Source organism: Dipodomys merriami, unplaced genomic scaffold, assembly GCF_024711535.1.
Source record: "Dipodomys merriami isolate MVZ:Mamm:240054 unplaced genomic scaffold, mDipMer1.0.p SCAF_441, whole genome shotgun sequence".
NCBI classification, from domain to species: domain Eukaryota; kingdom Metazoa; phylum Chordata; class Mammalia; order Rodentia; family Heteromyidae; genus Dipodomys; species Dipodomys merriami.
The window spans coordinates 106,002-113,788 of record NW_027206004.1 but is presented as its reverse complement, the minus strand read 5'-3'; positions in this window follow the sequence as shown (position 1 = coordinate 113,788).

The window sequence follows — 7,787 nt, the reverse complement described above, 5'->3', positions numbered from 1 at the left end:
GAAAAAATGCTCAACCTCCCTAGCAATAAAAGAAATGCAAATCTAAACTACACTGAAATACCACCTTACCCCAGTTAGAATGGCTATAATGTAATATAACAGAAGCTGGATGGGATGTTGGTGGGACTGTAATCTTGTATAACCACGTTGGAAAGTAGTGTGGAGCTTCCTCAAAAGAGTTCCTCCACATAGAGTTCCCCTATGACATAGCAATCCCACTTTTGAGCTTTTATACAAATGATCACAAAAAGGACCATACTAAATCTACCAGCATAAGTATGTTTATTGCAGCATTATTTAACATAGCTCAGATATGGAACCAACCCAGATGCCCCTCAATAGATTAATGGATCAATAAAATATGGTTTATATATACACAAAGGAATTCTATGCCTTCATCAGAAAAAATGGCATTGAACCGTTTGTTAGGAAATGGAAAGCCATGGAAAAAATTATATTAAGTGAAGTAATCCATGCCCAAAGAAACATAGGTTCCATGGTTTCCTTTATTTGCAATAACTAGTATATGTCGGAGATAAACACAAACTGTCAGACAAGTTGATGTTATGTGAAATGAACACCAAGCTAAGGGCTCAAATGGTTTTCCTTTCTTGCTATTGTTTCTAGCATATTTACAAGATGATTTCATTGTTGCTTTGTCTGTACCTCCCCCATGGTTTAACCTCTATTTTCACTGTATTTGATGTTGGTATAATTTGAGGAGGGGAACAGAAAATGAACTTGGGATACAGGTGGACCCATTGCAACAATGACATGTACAATACTATATGTGGAAAATTGAAATGTACAACTTTGGCAGGGGGGTGTGGTTTGGGGGGCCATAAAGGGAGATGGGATGGGATGGAAAGGGGCAACAAGGGAGGAGGCAATAATGCTTGATCAAACAAGAGCACACTAAAGCTACCATCACAACTATGTTTATTAGAGCATTATTTCCCATAGCTAAGATATGGAACCAACCTAGATGCCCCTCAGTAAATGAATGGATCAAGAAAATGTGGTATATATACACAATGGAATTCTATGCCTCCATCAGAAAGAATGACATTGCCCCATTTGTTAGGAAATGGAAAAAAATTGGAAAAAATCCTATTAAATGAAGTAAGCCAGGCCCAAAGAAACATAGGTCCCATGGTTTCTCCTTATTTGCAATATCTAGTATATGTATGAGTCAAGCAGAAAAGGTCAGATAAAGTGATGTTAGGAAAAGGAACCCTCAGATATGTATTTTAATGTTTTTTTTTTCTTTCATGCATTTGTTTCTAACGCATTTATAAGATTATTTCTTTGTTGCTTTGTATATCCCTCCCCCACAGTATAACCCCTGCTTTCACAATATTTGATGTCAGTATAACTTGTGGAGGAGATGGGGAAAAACAAGTCGTTTAAGGATAAAGGTGGACCTGTTGCAACAATGAGAAGTACAAGTTGTCATGTCGAAAATGAGCTTTACAACGTTGGTGAGGGGGAGGAGGGGGGAAGATTAGGTGGGGGGGGTAGGCTGGGAAAGGATGTGAAGGATAAACAAAGGAGGAGGCTGCAATGCTTGATAAGAAATATACGCATTATCCTGCCCATGTAATTGTAACCCCTCTGTACATTATGTTCACAAAAATAAAATAAAATAAAATGAAAAAAAGAAATATACTCATTACTTTCTTCATGTAATTTTAAAACCCTCTGTATGTTCACATTAAAAAATCATGAAATAACAAAGTAAAAATCCATGCCGATTTTTATGTCTGTCCTGGGGCTTGAATGCTGGGCCTGGGCACTGTCCCTCAGCTCTTCAGCTCACAGATAGCACTGTACCATTTGAGCCACAGTGCTGTTTCTAGTTTTCAAGAGATATATTGGAGATAAAAGTTTCACAGACTTTTCTGCCTAGTCAGGTTTTGAACCACTATCCTCAGATCTCAGACTTTTGGGTAGTTAGGATTACAGGCATGAGCCACCAAAGCCCAGATTCAAGACAATTTTTAAAAAGCAAACTTATGAAAACTTCTGGCTTTTTCTAATAAACAGTATTATATTTTCAGCATTAGTTTATAACTATAAGTTATTTTTAGATGTAACTTGGAATTTTTTAATAGATTCAAATATAAGTTTTATTATTACTCAGTATCTCACAAAAATCCACAGTAATTTACTTTCCCCAAAGTCAATTGTTACATACTCTATTATTCATTATTATAATTACACTCTATATTACATATAATGTGAAGTGAAAATAATTTGGACCATTTCGTATAAATTATTAGTTGCTATTTTAGCGTTATAAATTCACATCTGTGATTTTAAATGAAGGAAAGATTTTTGAGTTAAAATGAAATATTAATGTGTAATGTGTCCCAATTAAACCAAAAATTCTGGGTTTATACAGACGAAAATACTTTCTTTCCACTAAAGACTTTGAAGTAATATAATACCATTGGAAATAGTGAGGCAAGAGGAGGAAGAATTAAAATCACATCAAACAATGTCTGTTATTCTGCTACTACCTCCATTATGAAGACCTGCCCATTCCAAGATGTCACACAATTTCAAGTGTCTCTCTTAAAATTCTTTTTGGAAAAGTTCTAAATCACTGATTCTTTTTGCAATTTCTGTTATATGAAACAAATCATTGACATAAAACAATTGAAATAAAATGCGCACATATGTTGAAGTCACTACAACTGGAAAAACAACCAACAAAGTAGAACTCCCCCAGGGACAAAAACATGTTTTGCGTATTTTTTTAAGCACAAAACCTCAAATACGTATTAACTTGGAATAGAGCCGTAAAGATAACTGTGTCTCATAAATACAGTTGTGTTAATTTGTAATTAAACTCTTCTAGATGAACCTAATATAGTAATTCCTTTGAATGGATCAAATTGTTTAAAACAAATGTGACTGTATGCGGAGTGAGATCTGCACATATTTAAAACAATAAAATAACAGAATCATAACGTATGTAAAAAATTAAGAAATGTAATGAATAAGTCCAATAGCATCCATTCTGAGAACTAATGCCTACTGGTGTAACAAGAAAAAATATGCAAATAATAGAATCTGAGCAATGTACATGAGTGTCCATAATTTTAAACTACTCCAAATTACACTTTGTAGAAGACTGAATGTGGCTTATGTAAGGGAAAAAATCAACACATGACATAAATGAAATTAAAAATCTCATGAAAAGAGAGGAGTTTCTGGAAAATAATAGTTTAACAAATGGTGTTCAAAATATTTCTAGTACTGACAAAATTGTATACCTATTTATTTAGATCCAAAAAAGGAACCAAGTTTTTCGAGCGGATTTGAAACTTTGGCAAAGTAGCAGGATACATCTGTAACATTATTATGGATGTTGACTCTGGCATGGAATTCATTTCCTCTTTGATCTGACAAATGAATATTTGAAAGAACATAAATTCTCTAACTAAATATCAAGACCTAACTAAACTTATCACCAGAAAAGTCATCATGTAAGCCGTATTGCAACTTGGGTAAAAGAAAAATCTGTCATAGTGATTCTTTATTTATTGTATATGTTGATGTTTTTCATAAATTATTTCCTTTAGTTTGCATTTTCAAAACATTGTGTTACACGATGTATATCTTGGTAACTAATTTTGGATGACTCCTTAAATTTTGTTCTGAGTAAAATGTCTCACTTCAGTTCCTAACCCATGAAATTATGTTGATTCAAAAACATTCAAATAACCACTATATAATACACAAAATCTCATAAGCTTGACAGCAGTAAGCATTGGTTATCATTTTGATATCAGGGTCCCATGACTTATAAGGCCTATCTGCATGAGTATCATTGTACCGAGACTCCTCAGCCTAAATCTGGCCACTGTTAAAAAATGTTTATATCTTTATTTGTCACCCATCAGAGATTAAATTTGAGTATAAAGCCTAAGGAAAACGATAAAGTAAGAGTTTAGCTTTTCTGGATATAAAGTAAACAAATGCAGCATAGAGTAACTCACTGGTATAAAGTCAACCTGCTTCACCAAAACATTCTAAGCATTACCTTACAATGTGTATTATTCTCATGAAGGGAATAGGGAATTTGAGAAGAGGACTAACCAAGCATTGTCTTCAAATATATATAGTTTGGATTTATCTCTAAATTTCGCTATAAACATTTCTGATAAAAACTGAATAATTGATTTTCTGGTCAGCTTTAATATATCCTACTTTCATATACCAAACTACATTCAGAAAACCCAATACAACAATTAACTAAAAAATATCCTGGCAGAAAAAATGGCATCTCTTTATTATGTGATGCCCAATTCTTAGGTATTATGTCTCAAGTTAGTGAATGTGATTGTTTAATTGCTTCATAAAGTTTTAATTAAAATCCATCAGTGTACTATAATATAATTGTGGATAATTTTATCCTAGAATCATTCATGAACTGCCCATTCAATCAAGACATACATCAAATTCATTTGGTTTTCATATGGATAGGAATGAGTTTCTTAGGATCTCCTGCCATTTGGAGGTGCCAGGACCAGGATTCGAACTGTGGGCTTCAGCTCCCACCACTTCAAACCGAGGATTGGGAACTCACTTCTCTGTCCAAGAACATCAGCAAGACCAATGATTAGGCAGGCAGCAGTGGCTCTCAGCAGTCCTCTTTGATACTTAAAAGGCTGTGATAGGAGGATCATGGTTGAAGTCACCCTAGGGAGGAAAGTCCTTGAGAGCCCTGTCCAACTTCAGGACCAACAAAGCCAGAAGTATAGCCATATGGCTCCGTTGTTAGAGGGCTATCCTTAAGTAGTAACAGTTCACGGACTGTGCCCAGATCCTGAGTTCAAGGTCCAGGATTGGCAACAAACAGACATACCCAACAATTTGTGCAGCCATCCACTTAAAGCAGGTCACCCTCAACAGCCTTTATTTACATTTTATTTTGAGGCCTACACAGGAAGAATCACAAACCAGTCAGGGGAAGAGAAGATCAGTTTTCTTAGAAGTAACCGGTATTCTGAAAATTAAACTTGGGGATGTAAAATGGTAGCATACTTATGTAAAAACTAACATTAAGAAAAAGATGAAGGGGCTGGGAATGTGGATTAGTGGGAGAATGCTTGCCCAGCATGCAAGAAGCCCTGGGTTCAATTCCTCAGTAGCACATTCAAGAAAAAACCAGAATTGGTGTTGTGGCTCAAGTGGTAGTGTGCTAGAGACAGTGCCAGGCCTTGCATTCAACCCAACAACTGGCAAAGAAATAGCTACTTAGGTAGGTAGGTAGGTAAGTAGATAGATTAGATAGATAGATAGATAGATAGATAGATAGATAGATAGATAGATAGATAGATAGATAGATAGATAGATAGATAGATAGATAGATAGATAGATAGATAGATAGATAGATAGATAGATAGATAGACAGACAGACAGATAGAGAGATAGATAGAGAGATAGATAGAGAGATAGATAGATAGATAGATAGATAGATAGATAGATAGATAGATAGATAGATAGATAGATAGATAGATAGATAGATAGATAGATAGATAGATAGATAGATAGATAGATAGATAGATAGATAGATAGATAGATAGATAGATAGATAGATAGATAGAAAGAAATATGATAGATGAATCTGGACTTGGATGTCAGGAAGAAATTAAGGAAGACTTTCCAATCATTAGGCCTTCTGCAGTGTGCCAGGACACCAACATGGCCTTCACACAAACAGAGATCAGGAAGACTGTCTCTTTCAACTTCTTAGGTAGCCAAGGGCCCCAGAGTCAAGAGGGCAGAGCCAAGTTCTAACTGAGGTGCTTGGAGACAGAAGAGAAAAGGCCTTGCCTCTCCTTAGATGGGGGATTTGCATTAATGAAGTGGAGAATGAAGGAAGGACATGGACTGGCATTGTTTGAAGAGGCTGAGAAAAGCCTGACCCTTGTGTGACTCTGACAAATGTTTCATGTTTCCCCTCATTGCTGGCCATGCCTGGAATGTTGAGTGTGTACATTCTGCCTCCTAACCCTGCATGCCTTTTTCTCTTCACCTAGCCTGGCTTTTGCAACTGTTTTCTGCATTCAAATATTGTTACATTGGAGTACTTCCTGCAAACAGGACTAGTGCTTGGATGCTGAGAACTTCATTTGAACCAAGGATGGGTTAATAATATTTCTTTCCTGCTTCTATAGCTCAAGAAGTCTAAGAACCTTTAGCGTACAGGTAACGTCTCATCACCAATGGAAACACAGGAAGCTCTTGAACATCTGACCTTTCAGAAGTGGAATTCAGAGGTTCAGACTTTCCTAACTTGACTGGCTTCACCCTGTGATCCTCAGACTTGAGCATCCTGAGCTAGGGTGACAGGCGTTAGCTACTGGTGCACTGCTAGATTCAGAAATATAATTACATTGGCATTACAAGTCAACTGCTTATCACAAAGGGCTTGGGCAGCATATTAAGCCTTTCAACAATGGACCTTTCAGAACCCTGTAGGACACAAGGTTATAATGCTAGAGTCTGAGAGGCTATGTATATAGATGGGCTACACTTGAACCTTGAGCTCTGACTCCAATTCTGGTGTACATGAGCATTCATTTTCCAGAGAATATTATCCTAATTAGCAAATAACAAAAATACTTCGCTTAACCCTCACTTTTTTCCACTTTTGTGTCTCAAACTCAAGGCTGGGCACTGTCCCTGAGCCCTTCAGCTCAAGGCGAACTCTCTACCACTTGTCCCACAACACCAGATTTGGTCTTTTTGTGGTTCATTGGAGATAAGAGCCTAACAGGTTTTCCTTGCCTAGGCTGTCTTTGAACTGTGGTCTTCAGATCTCAGCCTCCTGAGAAGTTATGGTTCCAGTTGTGAGCCACAGGCATCTGGCCTATTGTTTTTGAAAGTCCAGACGTTTGATCTTAGGCCCTGGGTACTGTTTCTGAGCTCCTTTTTCTCAAGCCTAAGGCTGTGCTACTTGAGCCACTCTGATTATGTGGCACTGAGGATTCAAACCCTAGCATTCATGCATCCTGAGCCAGCTCTCAACCAATAAGCCACATTTCTAGCCCCACCCTTACAATTTTATCCCTCAACTTGCCTATCCCCAAGAAAAGACTTCTGAGTAAAAATCATCTAAAGAAATTCCTTTTTGAAGGTTCCAAAGATAAAGAACACAAAGCTCATACTTGGGAGAGAATCTAAACATGTGAAGAATGTTACAAATGCTTCCATTTAATTATGTATCGTGTTTCAACACAACAAAATATTAATGAAAAAAGAATCAATGTCTTAAATTATTGTGTATAAATTTATAATGGATGTACAAAATGTACTAAATATTATGTGTGTAATAATACTAAATACAATATATACAATAAATAAATGAATCAAGTAAAAAATAAAATAATTACAAAAATCAATAATAAAAATCATAATATGTAATACACATACATATGAAAATATATGTCATATATTACCCATATATAGAAATATTTTTTTCCATTGCAGGGCCTTCATTAAGACCCTTGTAACTCTAGCCTGAATTTCTTTTGCTCAAGGACAGTAAGCTTTGTCTTCACCCATGGTGCAAAAGAGTTACATGGATGGTGAGATCAAATCCCAGCAGTGATGGAAATACTGGCTCAAGTTCCAAGATAGTTACAATTTTTTTAATGGAAGCAGTTATGTTTATTCAGTGACATACTGAACATTTTTGTAAAAAGCAGTTTAACATTTTGTACATCTATTCAGACATCTTTCTCTTACCCCCAAAATGTTTCTTTTGAGCA